The 15,914-nt window shown below is 32.4% G+C and overlaps 1 long non-coding RNA gene across 1 annotated transcript; it reads left to right on the forward strand.

Annotated features, from left to right (window-relative positions):
• The first annotated feature begins 449 nt into the window (after positions 1-449).
• Positions 450-15,247, forward strand: LOC129229338 (uncharacterized). Its single transcript, XR_008581086.1, has 4 exons — positions 450-512; positions 4,782-4,886; positions 12,577-12,801; positions 14,956-15,247. It is a non-coding gene; the product is annotated as an uncharacterized LOC129229338 (long non-coding RNA).
• Positions 15,248-15,914: the final 667 nt, after the last annotated feature.

Raw genomic sequence — 15,914 nt, forward strand, 5'->3', positions numbered from 1 at the left:
TTTGTTTGAGAAAAAAATAGAAGGGGACAGAGGAATCACTGAGTAAAACTCGAAATGGAACCGATATTTTAAAGCTAACAAGGGCCTGAATTTGAAAAAAAAATGGACTTTTAGAAACTTGTAACAGTGTAGTTGTGAGCCCTACAATTTGCATTGGTCTTTTTATGACAAATTTCCAGTGCAAAAAATAATAATAATAATAAATGAAAAACATGTGTACTAAACTTGTTTGTAATATCTGATGATATACATTTCATTTTGCTACTGAGTGCAATAGTATATATGTGCACTACTTTTTAAAAAATGTTAAGTGTTCTGATATTTTTGTAATTTTGTGTCCTGATTTTTTTTTTTTTTTAAGCCACTACAAAGTCTCTAGAGATATTTCAAGATTTCTCTCTTCAGTCATGGATTAAAGAACGGAAATTCACTACATAATTGCCACAATAGTCGGAGCTTTTCCGAGTCTTGCTGTGCTATACTCTCCTGTTTGAACAGATATTTGACCATAAGTAAGCCTTACACTATCTATTTAGTGCCGATTTTTATGATATGGTTCTATAATAACCAAGGACGGATGCAAGGGAGGAACAATCGGCTCCTCCTTGAGCCGAGATGCAGGAACTGTCCCTCAACCTATTTTTGTTTCTCAAGTTCCAAAAATGTAATTTTAGATGATCTATAATGTTGTGAAAAAGTGGGCTCTCTATGGGAATTTTTTCAGAATTGTTGTCTTGAAAATGCAATCGTAGCATGTTGCTTAACACTTTAGTAATATTAATCGGAACACAGGTAGTTTTTCAAAGTTCCAAAAACTCTATTGTAGATGACATTATGTGGGGTTCGGGAGATCCCCCCTAGAAAGTATAAATTGAAATTCAAAAAAGCAATTTTAGGACACCTTTGATGACGTTTAGTTAAAGGAAAGGGTTCAGGACGTCCCAATCCACTCCCAACAAATAGAAATAAAGCAAAAGAAACTTAATTTGTGACAATCATCGGTGATGTTAAAGGGCGGAGGTTTTGGAATTTATTGAAAGGTAATCATCTGGATCCATCCATGGCAATAACCTACAGTTACCATTGACTGATAACCCATGATCTTACTATCATGTTTACTGACTTAATCTTAATTTTTTTATGATACTAACCATTTGACAAACTATTTCAGTTAGCACATCTGGAAAATGTATGTGTATAAAGAAGTGGTCATTTGTTGGTGCTACGGGGTGGTGTTATTCAGAGGGGTTATGAAAAACCAGGCAAGAGGGTCACAAAAAAACCCTCATAAAGAAGGAGCATGAGGCGTTATCCAATTCATTGCAGAAAAGGAATTAAAGCAAGTATACATGTTATGCTGAATGTTTTTCGAATGAATTAGCAATAATTTTAGCATAAAGCCAAGATCTCTTCCAGCCTTCAAGTTTTTTAAGCGGCCTTGCCAGTCAATTACAATTTCTGCTGAAAATTTTTTAATCCTCATTGTATGCATTCAAAATCTTGCAGGTGACTAAACCAGCAATACCGGATTAGTAGCTGATAGGCTGCTTGCGGCCCATCAAGCTCTTTTGTTAAGCTTACCATAAAGAATAGTGATGGGTATAATCAAGATCTCGGGAATCAAGTACTTCTGATAATCGAGACTTTTTGAAATCGGGAACTCGAGTGATTGACTGCTGGGGTATTTTGAATTCATATTTCACAATGTTTCAAATTGAGATCTTGAAATGTTTCAACTGCGTTTTTGAGTAATTAAAACTCAAGTTTTTCAAAATTGAGTTGACTTCTATAGGGGTGCCCACTAAAAAGAGGGGGGGGGGTCTATAGCACAAACAGCACCACTGAAATTTAAAGGGGCTTTTTATTGAGAGGGTTGTTTTGTCTTATTTTTCGGTGCGAGATCAGTCTCTTTCTAAATGAATAATCTGTAACATTTGAAAGGGTGTGCACCTTTGTACCTTGGGGGAGAGAGATGAATTGAATTCTTAAGTTGTTTCTGCAGTAGGGAGGGATGCCATCAACCTGTCATATAGGACTGTGGTGGCCTGATTGGTGAAGCTTCTGACTTGTGACCAGAGCCCCCCCCCCCCCCCCCCTCATTCTTGAAACCGAAACTGGAAATTAGAGACGTACCGAGTAGCACTTTGGCCGAGTACCGAGTACTCGGCCTTTCACTACTCGGCCGAGGTTACCAAGTACAAATTATGTTTTAAAAAGAACCACCGACACACATGTGATGAATTTTGAACTTATTGGAATAGTTGTATAGACCTCCTTGTCCATACAATAGTTTTTAAAACTAAATTCCTGCTGAAATTTAACTACGCATTATATAAACAATTTTGTTTGTGTCAAAAATTTTACAAAAACATTATTTTTAAAATTAAAAATAAATAAACTAAAGGTATGATTAATCGAGTTGGTATTAAAACAAATTACAGTAAAATCCCTCTAATGTGGACACTAACAGGACAATTTTTTTTGTTCGCAATAGAGAGGTGTCCACAGGACAGGGGTTTAATAATGTTATTTGCATTGGAACTGGGGAATTAAAAATTGTCGGCATAGAGGGGTGTCCGTTAGGAGGGTTTCACTGCATACCAATCAATTATAGTTCTAGTCCGCCAAACATAAATAATTTTTAAAAGCAGATAAAACAAATGTGCAGGAACACTACAGACATGTGTTTCTGCCCCCCCCCCCCTCCGTTACAAGGAACCTCTATTTCAATGCATACATGTGAGCTAAAGAATGTAAAGACATTCGACAAAAAACATCCGACTTTTGTCGGAAAAAGGAATTTTTTGTAACGCCAAAACACGTGTCTGCAGTGTTCCTGCACTGTGCTTTTAACATTGTTTTATTTCCTTTTATTTTTTCAGCAAAGGTATTTTTAAATTTTTATATTTTTTATAACTAATTTTTGTTTGTAGCAAAAATCCATTTTTAATATGAAAATTCCATATTTTCTATACTTACCTCTTTTGCATAATTTTTAATAAATAAGTTTTATTAACTTCGCGGACATTAAAATAAAGATTTTTTCCATTGAAGCATTACAAACTTCATTATTCTCAAAATTTAAATTTGACTTATAAATTTTAATTGTAAATGATTGCAGAATATAATGCTTGCTCTTTTTTTTTAAATTTTAGTATCTGTCTTGGATAATATTCAATTTTTTGCAACTACTCGGTATTGGGCCGAGTATCTGATCAGAATTTGGGCCGAGTACCGAGTACTCGGCAAATTGGCCGAGTAGGCCGAGTACCGAGTAGTTACCGAGTACTCGGTACGTCTCTACTGGAAATCCACTGAGCGGTAAAGTCTGGAAACTTGCTACTTTGACGGAGTTTACTTTAGATGCGGAATTTAGTAATTATTCAGTTACAAGTTTTGCAAATTCAGCCTGCTGGTGTATATTAGTAATTTCGGTTTAAACACTGGCATTTTTAGTAACAAAGCTGACAACCATGGCTTAATTGTTTTCTTAACAGATCATTATGATATAAAAGGGATAAGAGATTTAATCTCAATGGGTCCTTGCTCCAAATTAGTAAGCATTTCAGAAGTAAGGAATTAAGAAGTATTAGTTCTACAATTACATTTGTTCAAATTATTTCGATGAATATCAATGTGTGGTTATTATTTCTAATACTCACTATGCTAAATTTGTATGCTGTATCAAAGGTCAAATATGTATTTCGTTGAGTTATTTATAGTACAAGGATAAAGGTTATGAAGATTTCAAGAATAGAATTATTTAGTAAGCACTAGAAAAATAAATTTTTGAAGTGTAATCAATGCTGTAGTTGAGAGAAACATGTTTGAGGGGGGACCACCTTTTTATATGTACTCTGCACTAATTTAAAGCCAAAGAAAAAAAATTTCTCTGAAATATTACCACACAGTAGCTTGTACAATTTATTTGTATATTTATGATGCAATGGGACTTGATGGCTTTTGGAAATAAACTTTTATGTCAGTTTCAGTTTTTTTTTTGGGGGGGGGGGAGGTGTATTGATGTAAGCAATTAAGGTTAGTAAAACCAACCCCCCCCCCCCCCTCCGAATCCTTCAATTCATTTTAATTTTTTACTGGAATTGTTTGCTATATATGTTGTTATGCCCTTTTCTTTAATTTCCATTTTTTACTCAGTAAAATTTTAATACTGGTCGAAATTTTAGATTTTATTAGTCACTGTGATTCTAATTGGAGCTCATTCAGTTGCAAATGATTGACAAAGTACTATACCCATTGTAGAGACTGCAAGTTTTTTTTTCCTTGACTTGTCTCATTGCAAAAAGAAGTTGTTCTAAGCCATTTCATGAAAGTAAAAAGAATCATGTAACGTTACAACATAAAAATAAAGCCTATTTTCATCTAGTATTTATGCTGTGCATATATTGTGTTGTTAGCACTATAACTAAACAAACTAGTCGAATCTTATTCGGAAATAAAACACTCCTGATTGTAGTGTCTGGTTCTTACTATATCACATGCGATACATCCCCTCTAAGCCCACCCTCAAATAGAAAAAAAAACATTACTCTTTTCTACTTTGTACTAATCAAAACAATTATTCAAGTTCATTGTACAAAATATTAAGCTTTCATTCTTTGCTTGGGTCTGAAAGGGATAATTTGTAAACAATGTTACCAGGAGACACTTTAAGAATAAATTCTGTCAGTGTAAGTGTATGCCGGATTTATTTCCTTACTAACATATTTATATCTATAATTGTATTTAAATTAAATATTCACTCTTTACTTTAATTGTAGAAAAATAAAACTGCTTCTTGTAATTTCCTGCAACAGTCAGATATCTCTACTAGAGGAATCTACTGCTGTGAATACTTGTAAAGAGGTCTCACACTCAAGAAAGGTGTAAGTGTAGTTTTTATTGCCTTAACATTGAAAACAGCTTTTTTTTTCTAATTCAATTCTGGTCCAATTGACCTTTTTGCTAAGTGTTGACTTTTGAGCTGAAAGTTAAAATCTACTACTTACTTTAATAACATTGTCACAGGGTTGGCGAGGTTTTTGACACTATGGTAAATACCATGGTTTTTACCATTCTGTCCAAAACTGCATTTTTAGTGAAACTGTATTTTGTGAGAAAGTATCAAAAACAGAGCAAAATGTGTCAAAATATGTTTTAAATTGAATATTTATTCAATGTGGACTGGACATTCAAGTATAAATAATATATATATATAACTTATTTGTACAGCTTAATCTATTCTAGGAACATAGAAGTTTAATTCTTTATTAAGAATTTTAATTTGTTCGTCCGCATGGTTTTTTTTTTTCATAATAGTTCGACATTTATGCATGCATGCAAATGTAAGTGTTCAAAATATAGTGCAATAACTGACTTAAATACAATAAATGACGATTTTTTTGAAATTGCAAAATGTATTAAAAATATGAATTTCAAAAAGAAATTTTCACAAGTTAAAAAATATAAGTGCATATTAGGGTGGCCCTTATTTTTCCACTTTGTGAGAATGTAGCTCCCACCCCCCTATTTTGTTTCAATGGACAAAAAAACAATGTGTGCAAATTATTAGCTCAATCGGAAAAGTTTAAAGGGTGCCTCAAATAGCATGAAATTGTCGAAATTTCACCGAAAAAACATTTTATTCATATGTTTTCAAGTTTAAAAGCAAATTTCTAGCAGATCTGGATTTTTTATGGCCTTATTTCCTGTCACAAGTGTTATTTTATTCAAACTGCTTTTTCTTGAGATTTTGTTCAGCTTTCCCGCTTTTCATCTGATTCTTTTCTGATTCTGACTCTTTCGAAGCTTTTTCCCCAAGACAACGCTAGTGACTCATGACGTTTTTGCAATCATTTCTACAACAATCTAACCAAAAGCTTCTCTGTGAATATTTAGCCGAGTTATTTTTATAAGAACACATAAATTTATGAGTGTATTTAAAATTAAGTAGAAATTTAATTTAGTTTCAGTTTTATTAACTTCGTTAGCATGCAGTGTTTTCTATAACATGGCATTTACTTTTGTTGAGTGAATGTAAGAAAACACTTATGATTAATGTATAATTGATATTACAAAATAAATCTATATATTTTTTTTCATGTGGTTAGATAAACTAAATTTGTAACTCTATTTTTATGAAATGTGTATCTTTTATTTAGTTTCTAACTAAGTATAACATTATCTTTTAACTTTAATTTTCACTTCGTGCGGTAACTCTATTTTTACAAAATGTGCATTGTTGACTTATTTTCTAACCAAGTACAGCATTGTCTTTTATCACTAATTTTCACGCTGCTGGTAACTTTGGCCTGATTATTGTGACGATCAAACTAGGCTTGTAACATAGCACCAACATCTACAGGGTTCGTACTCGATTTCAAAAATAAAATGAAAGCATCTTGCAGGAGTAAAATGAGATTTTGAAGGAGTACTATAGTGCAGTGCATAAATATCACTTTTTTTCAACATATTTGACCCCCTTCCCTCTTTGGCAAAGTGTCACACTACACCTTACTCCTGGCCTAGTCACATGTCATATTTTTTGTAAACATATTGTGTTAATAACTGTTGTGTCACTTTTTCTCACCCTCTCTCTCCCCTTGTCACAATTTCATGAACCTGTCTCCCCTTCAATGACATCACTTGTGAAGGATCCCATTTATCATGTCAAAACTGCTATTTACTAAACAATTTTTTTTTAACACAATCATTAAAAAAACTTCATGTATTTTTAAACATTTATACAGTAATTAGACAAACTGACTTTTACGGCTGAGAGTGTGGTAGGGGGAAAAGCAATAATCATAAAACTTTAAAATATAAGCGTATGAGAACTATAGTTTCATATAAGTCATCTTAGTCATCTAATGTAATATTTTCATTTTCAAATTTTATGACTTCTATAAGCAATTTGTAAATCACATCTTTATGAAAAATAAATAAATATGCGAAAATACTACATTAAAATTTCAAAAGAAAAAGCTGTAATTTAATAGTAAAATACACTAAAACATTGATTTACTTTGTAAATCTTACTTGATCGACCTACTAAATTTGAAAAAAAAAAAAATTTTTGAGCTGTTGACATTTGTTTCCTTTCAGTCTTCCTCAAACTGTTCGATTTCAGGAATAATTATATGTCTTTCTTAGTTTCAATGCCCTTTTTATGCTCAGTGATGTCTTTTTACAGGCAAATGTTTTTCTCCTACAAATAATTATTTCTTCCAGATAATATTACTTTTCAAATGACAACCTAAGAATTTCTCTTAACCTTCAAATTTTATGAACTCTGTTAATCAATCTGTAAATTACATCTATATAAAAATTAAATAGCAAAATATACAAAACTGCTACGTTACATTTATTTATTAAAAAAAAGAAAGTGTTTAATTTAACAATAAAATATGCCAAATCTCAACGTGTTTATTTTTCTTTCCCAACTGCGATCAACTCAGTTGAGACAGAATTCCCCCCCCCCCTCTTTGCCCTTGTGGCAAAGCTAATAGTTCTTGATCAAAGTATTTTAAAAGACTGTCATAGAGGATGGTTATGTAGGAGTGATGTAGGAGTTTGAAGGGCCCTTCAAAACAATTTCCTAAATGAAGAAGTTTTGAAGGAGCGTACGAACCCTGGTCTACCGGTAGTTGTTCACGCAAGTTAAGAAGAGATTTTTATGTAGATCTTCTCGATTACCTCTCAAATTAAATTACTGTAGTAAAAATGCCATCAAATAGGCAAATTTTAAGCATTTTTTTATTTTTTACAATAACAAAAAAGCAAGAAGTACAGCGTTATTGCTTCAAGAATTTCTGTTTCCTGGCAAAAACTCACCAATTCCTACTAGAAGGATGGACACTGAATTGATAAGTTAGCCTAACTCTATAATGCATGAAATAATTACAGATTTTTTTTTTTTCAATAATTTCAGGTTAAAAAAGGGAGGGGAAAAGATCTTTTTGAGGGGAGAGATTTGAAAATACGGATTATTTCTCTGACAGTGCATGTACATATGCTTTGAAAGACATCAAAAATGAAAATAATAGGAAATTCTGAATTCTTCAGTGCAAAAAAGGACACCCGGGCTCCAAAAGGGAGTTGTTCAAACAAAAAGAACTTATGAAGAAATGGAATAACAATGTCTCATCAAAAGCTTATGATTTAGCTTCTAGTTTCAAACATCTCAAGCAACGATGGTTTTGACGACAGTGACAGAGAACCAGGACAAAATTTGACAAATAAGATATATATCTGGTAACTATGGAAGTACTTGATGATATATTCTCAACCATGCTCGAATTTCTTGAACAACAACTTTCTATTCAGAAACAACAGCGTGATGATCATCAAGATTTTTTAGAATTAGCTATAACAATCTTACCGGGATTTTAAGGAATGGGATATCATTTTGTAAGCCAGGAACTATAAAGTCATGCTAGGTGGATCTCAAAGGCTCTTTACGTATTCAAGATTTAACTACTTTAGGGTCAATTTCAGCTATCTAAAAGGGAGAGGAACACTTTAAGAACATCATGTATTTTTCTTGGGCTCGAGTCTACATTCGAAACTGCTTTCTCTCCCCAAAAGCTGTAAAAGCTCCCTATCCAGATTTTCTATTCATGCATCACATGATCAATTATCAGGATATTGATCCAGAAATCAGAAAGTTACTCTCAAAAAAATTTTAAGCCATGGCTTAAATTTGGTTCACGAAACTATGACTCTTTCCTTATTAGATGATATTATTCCAACTAGGGTTAAGAGAATTATGACTCAAATTATGCTAGAAGCTGATAAATATTTTGAAATACCTGTTACAAAATATTTCTTTACCCGGCAATCAGCTCTGATTTCTTTAACAAAGGCTTCAACTTGGAAGGATGAATTTAGATATTATATTATTAATGGAAAAACTTGACAAAACACTTTTTGTGAATGATGCTGCAGAAAGAGGTGTAAAATTGATTCAGAAACACAATAATATTTTCAGAGAAGATGAAAGGGAGGAAAAAAAATTGCTTCACACATCATTGCTGAAGACCATAAAAATTGCACTTCTGATACAAAATCCTGACTTAAGAAAGAATAATGTTCAACATTGGTTTATTCTACTATGTTTTGATTCTATAAAAATTATTAGTCCTAATAAAATGTATTTATGATGTTAAAGAAAAATGCAGTTTAAATTTTTTTTACTATATTTCTAGGACTTTGTGTGTGTGTGTGTGTGTGTGTGTGACTGAACTTCAAGCATTTGAGGTACCCCTAGAAATTGTCCAATTGAAGGGAAATTTTGCACAGGCTGTTCTTTTGTCCATTGGAACAAAATAAGAGGGTGGGTATCAATGCAATTTTAACTTCTGAAAAATGTCCTATAGCTAAGGGCCACTCGAGTGCATATATTTAATGATCAATGTCTTGTTCGTTAATGTATGAGTGAAAAAAGAATTTTCATTAAAACTTCATATAAAACTTAAGTGCAAAAACTATTTTAAAAAATCAGATTTTTCTTTGCACACTTTACTTTACACATTTAGTAACATTCTTTTGAGTTTTAATGGAACTGAAATTAGTTATCTTGGTACTGTTGTGAATTTCCGTTCATAACTCTACTGACTGTTACATAAGAAAGTTTTTATGTAAAGCGTTATTTGCAAATTTTTTTTAAGTGAAATATTTCGTAAGTGAACATTTTGAGGAAAAATATTATCAAATACTCATTAATTAAAACTAATTAATATTTATATTTATGCATCACGAATATTGCAGTAAATATGAATTGATTAGATTACACTTTAGTTTTAGCATACTTTTGGGCAGTTTAAGACACTTTCGGACAGTTTTAAACAGTTTTGGACAGTCCAAAACCCAACCCTGATTGCAACACATACATACAGTCGGATCCCGCAACAACGCCATCCGACTTTCGCGAAATGACTGTAAGGCGAGTTTTTTCCAAAGTAATGAATTTTTTTATTGCTGACGCAAATTGCTTGCCTGCAACATGAAATTTTTTGGAAAGGAGCTGCGTAGGCTTCGTTGACACTAAATATTGGTTTTGTGAATGGACTTTCATCCCTTGAACATCACTGAAATCAGAAGTTCACACACTGTATTAGTCTAAACCTAAGCAATGCTTTGTTTTAGTTTATACAAATAACCTAGACCGGATTTAGACTTAGCGGGGCCCTAAGCTGTTTCAGGTATGGGGCCACCTGATGTAGTTTGGACACTGTTTCTCTCAGTGGTGTAAGATGCAATTTTTTATTTTTTTTCTCCTTTACTATGTTTGTCTCTTTCATCTGCTACATACAGCAATACTTTTGCTTTTTTGATTGCTTTTTCCCTGGTGTCCTTTTGGGATTGGCCTTAAGAGGGGGAATGATTTCAAGAGCTGAGACCCAGGACTCCTCTTTAAGTTGAGTATAGAATATCCCCAATTGTAGGGGGTACGGGTGTTTCTCCCCTGGAGGAAAGTTTGAAAAATAGATATTAAGTTCTGCATTTTGAAGCCTTATAAGATGTAGTTGGAACTACAAAAATACCAGGACAGAAATAGGCAAACAAAACTTTTTTAAAGTTATATACTTTAATTAAGATAATATGCAAATTAAGATAATGTACAGTAGAAATTGTTTTTGATTTGACGAATCAATGACAGAAGTTGACAGAGAAAAAGAGTGTGGGAAGAGAAAAGACAATACATTGGCTTTCGATACAGTTAGTTTTTAATTATCATTCCAACCCACCAACAAATACGAATTAAATATAAAATGATCAATTGTAAAAAATGCTTTAAAACATATGGTGTACAGATTTAGAAAATAGGTAACAAGACAGTAACATACTGCCTATTTGAACAATTCCTAATGTATGCACTTGTTAAGAAATAAAATTGGAGCCCAACTTTGCTTCGGATTTTCAAAGACTTACTAATTATTTTCAAGAACTCTAAAACAATTAAAATTCTTTAGCTCACTTCATTTGTACTTTTCTGTCTGATATTTTAGCACTTGATCCTAAATTTTTAAACTCCTGTTCTAACTTTGTAAGAAACAGCTATTTTAAATGTAAAAGAAAAAAAAAACTATAGATTTCTCATTACAACAACTTCTCTTCAGTTGCAAGTGGGACAGAAAACAAAGAGGAGTAGAAGTAGATTGTAATTTTATTTTTGGGCTAAACAGATTGACAATATGCAGAAGTAAGATAAAAGCAAGCAACACCAAAAGAATTTCCAAAATTCTGCATTCGGAGTTATATAAATAGCAAGATATGAAACATGTGAGTCACAAAAATATTTAATATGTTTCAGAAACATAAGAACCATGGTTTTTACATTTTTAGTGCAGGATAAAGCAAGGAGCTGAATTTGCATTCCTTCTCCATACACCCTCCCATTTGTTGTTTGTAGCTACACTTTTCAAAGTTTTCAAGTACTAGAAAATAAAATTTATTTTTCAAGTACTTTATTTTTGAAACAAATCATACAAATTTCCGGCAGTTGGGGGCCCTAAGCTATAGCTTGCTTAGCTTGTAAGTAAATCCAGGCCTGAAAATAACCGCTCCGATTCTTAATGGTTTTTTTTTTCATTCTACATATGAACGTTGATAAGATAGAATGGCTCCCAAACGCGCTTTTTCATCTAAAGTTGGCGAAAATGGAAAGAAAATGAGAAAGCTTCTGACCATTAAAGAAAATGTCAAGATTCTCAATATGCTTGAACAATTAATAAGTGGATTCAAAGTAGTACAGCAATCAGGTATGAGTGTATCTTTGATACGTGCAATTAAAATTCAAGAAAAGGAAATCCGTAAAAGTTCAGAACTTAGTTTTGATACTGAAACTCGCAGAGTAATGTCTGAGCAAAATACAATCATAAGAATAGAAACTGCTCTTTCATTGTGACTTAAAGAAGCCAGAAAGAGGGGTGCTCCCACACTTTCATAAACCATCATCTTCATCCTTTTAAAAATTATAATTACGTTTACGATATCTACTGTTCAGTGCTAATATAATGCAGCATGGTAAGACAAAACAACATTAGAAGAAGCACCAGTTTGCAAATTACAGCAGACACGTGTTTCGGCGTTACAGGGAATGCCTTTTTCAATGCAAAAAATAATGAGCTTATGGATGAAAAGACATCCGACAAAAGATGGTTTACAAAGATGCAGTATGGTTTGTACAGTACTTAATGTAAGTACCGTACTGTTTTAATTCATGTCTCTCATTGCTCATTGATTTTGTGCTTTGTAGTAGTAATTTATGTTAAATTGTAATGCTTTAATGCTTAGTTATGTAACGCTAAAATGTGGAAAAAAATCATTTCTTTATAACAGATACAGTAATATATAGTTAAGAAAAGTTTTTAGACAATTTAAGGGGCGTTAACACTTGTCTGAAGTAATTAGGTATGCTTACAAAAAATTTCTAAACATGCATTGTTCCACAACGCGAAATTTCGACTTGTGCGAGGGGTCTTGGAACGCATCCCTCGCATAAATCGGGATCCGACTGTATTTTTATTATAACTTGATGCCTTTTTAAAAAGAATTTATTTTCCTTTTAATTAGTTTATAGTTCTGCAAGAGATTTTGAATCTTTTGGCCAAGCTTAAAAAGACGGCAAAAAGCTGAAAAGAGAAGCGAAGTTGCTACAGGAAAAGGTGGAGATGAATGTGATGTCTAAGAAAGCTCTCAAGTTGCAGCTGCAATTGGCGATATTAATGCTGCAGAACATGAATTTGTTTTGTGTCTGTCAAGCATTAATGGTTTGATGCAGTTAAAAGTGATGCATTCGTAAGTATAGCAAAATTCCTGAAATTGGTACCTTATAATTTTGTAACTTACCTTTTCTGAAAGTTGTGTACTAGTAAGTAGCTAAAAATTCCCCAAACTTTTTACTGACGAGAGTTTATTCTCGGAATGCACCAATTCGTTGGTAATTAGTCATACTGACGATTTTAATGGGCAGGAAAATTATTTTTTGAATAAAATTATATATTAAGTATGCCTAGAACAAGAAACTATGGGTGAATTTATTATACATAAGTAAATATTTTTTTTTATTGTTTAAGAAACATAGTAGGTGGTTATATGCAGCCTGACTCAGTTCCCCTCGCTTCCTCTCAAACTTTTGACAGAATACTCCTATTCAAGCAAAAAAAAATGTTTTTCAGTTATTGTACTCTCTTTTTATACACATAACTACAACATTTTACAATTTGCTTTCAAAATTACACCCTTTAATTGAGCAAAAATGTTATTGTGTCATATGTTTTTGTTTTTAATGCAGGTATTTTTTTTTCAACTGAGAGAGCAGTAAAAGCCATTATGATTATAATTAATCAGCTAATGGTTAATTGGCCAATTTGCTTATCAGTGCATCCCTAGTTTATACACTGTAATGAACTATTTGATGGCCAAAATAGCAATAAAACTTGCTTGAGCATGTTTTCAAAGTCACAAGGAATCTCTTTTTCAATAGAAACACATGTGAGCTTATGAATGAAGAGAAATTCCGCAAAAATAGATTATGCATATTTACGAAAGTCTCTGAACTGAAAGTTCTAGTGAAACATATCTTCATTAATTGTGACCCACCATGTTATCCTAATTGAAATTTAATAATATATGCCTATTTACTGATTGAGGAAATTAGAATCATTCAAAAAAAGATTTAGAACTTTTTTTGAAAAATGTGAAAGCCCATACAAATTTTTGAAAAAGAAAAAAGTATGTATTATGAAGTAGATTTATTGCATACCAAAATATATATAATGACCTGTTGACAAAATGTATAATATACTCTTACTCACCAATAAAAGGTTTCTAAAAAACTTTGACTTTTGTCGGAGTCATATTTTTTATTTAAGTTTTAAAAGGGGCTCTCATTGGCTGTAAGTCTTTAAAAGAACTTCAGTTGCAAAAGTTTTCAAAATCTATTCAGGCAGTCAGGGCCGGATTTGGAAATGTGGAGGCCCTGGGGTAATGAAGGAGTGGAAGCCCCTAATCAGGGTTCCAAAAGATCATCATATTTTCGAAAATATTAGATACTTTGATATATATATCCGAATATTTTGATATATATGTATATATCCGATATTTTCAACCCTTGAAAGTTAGGATATTTTGTAAAAATTTTATTGTGGGGGCCCCTTTGTTGTGGAGGTCCCGGAGCAGTAGCCACGCCTGCCCTCCCTTAAATCTGGCCCTGTAGGCAGTATCCTTTACCTAGGAAAATAGTCCATCTACTAGACCATCACCCACATAACTGGTTCCTTCATTTAACTAGTTACTATTTTCCTTGTTTGGCAACTGTTTTGCAGACTTTTTTATTTAAAATTTTACTTAAACCACTATTTTTAGACCATAACTTAGTGGCAGCCCTGTTATGTTTATCACGGCAGCATCAAAAACTTGGCAATCTGATATTTATCAATGGAACAATGATATGATGAAAAAGGATGGCTTATAAAAATTGTTTTTGGTTGAGACATTTTTTTTTTCAATTCTGGTTCATATTTGATCTACCATCGTAAAAATGTTATTGAAGAAGGGCTTGATTTGGAAAACGTTCAGTTAGGCCTTAATCATCGATGAAACAATTGTATGATCTTAAATCATCTCTTGAGAATTTCTCAGCCAGGGATTTTACCCTGGTGGGAAGGCCGAAGGACCCAAGTTTTGTCATGTTTTTGACTACTATATTAGAATTGGTAATATATGTTATAACGAAGGGCTCTGGGGACTCAAAACTCTCTTTGCTGCCCCACTACTTAAGTCATATTAAGCCCCACTACTTAAGTCATATTAATAAATTTTGTTATACATAATTTGTATCTTTTGTTATGTGTAATATATAATTCTTACTATGCATTTATTTAGCCTATTTCACTGTGTAAGTTAATGTGTAATTATATCTTAGGTGACTAATTGTTTTTCTCTCTTTAGCTAGTGTAAAAATTAAGTACTAACAAGCAGAGACTAATTCCATTAGCCATCAAGTCAGTAAAGTGCTAGCTGGTGCTGCTGATTGGAACTTGCATCGTTCTAGAAAAATCGAAAAAGGATACTAGACTTGCAAATCCGAATAAGAAGAAGAAAATGTATAGATGCAAAAAAAAAAAATGTATAAAACTTTTTTATTCATAATAAATTTGTAAATATATAAATTGCTCCAAAATATTCTTTTTGAAGAAAAAAAAAAGAAAACAAAGAAACAAACTTCCTAAAATAATAGTGGCTGCTTACCCTTGGAAGCTCCCTATTAGCCATTAGAAAAGTTTTTATAATCTTGTAGCGCATGAATGCAACATGTTTCCTATTTTTTGTTTTAATGGCTTTACTTTTATCATTTAGAGAAAACATTCTTACAGAATTAAAATATCAATGAGTAGAATAGGATGTTCGCATCTGATACTTAATCTTAATACATTCAGGGCCTGGTTTAAGCGTAAGCATGAGGAGCACAGGCTTTAAGGACCCCAAAAATTACAAAAAAATATATAAAAATTGCATAATTGGTGTTTAAATTTGTATTGCACTATAAAATTTTGCTAAACATTTTTATTCAAGTATAAGTTTATTGCTGGCTCTGTTTTAACGAGGTTTACGAGTTCAGTGGAAACCTAACTCTCTCCCTATGGATTGATTAAACTATTTGGAGCGATGTCTACTCACTATCTGGAGTGATGTATGAGATCACTCAGATGTAACTCTGTGTTGGTACGGATCGAACTATTGCTGCTTAAGGCATTTATTTTGTTTCTGTTGATTTACAATGTTTCAAAATGTTTGAATCTTTTGTATTTTTTTTTAATGTAAGTTTCAAGTTACAAATACAGAGCTGTTGATATTTATCCGGATTATACAGGCTGATAAATTCACTAGCACCTAATTTGCTGAGCCCA

The sequence above is a fragment of the Uloborus diversus genome, chromosome 9, assembly GCF_026930045.1.
Source record: "Uloborus diversus isolate 005 chromosome 9, Udiv.v.3.1, whole genome shotgun sequence".
In the NCBI taxonomy this organism is placed as follows: domain Eukaryota; kingdom Metazoa; phylum Arthropoda; class Arachnida; order Araneae; family Uloboridae; genus Uloborus; species Uloborus diversus.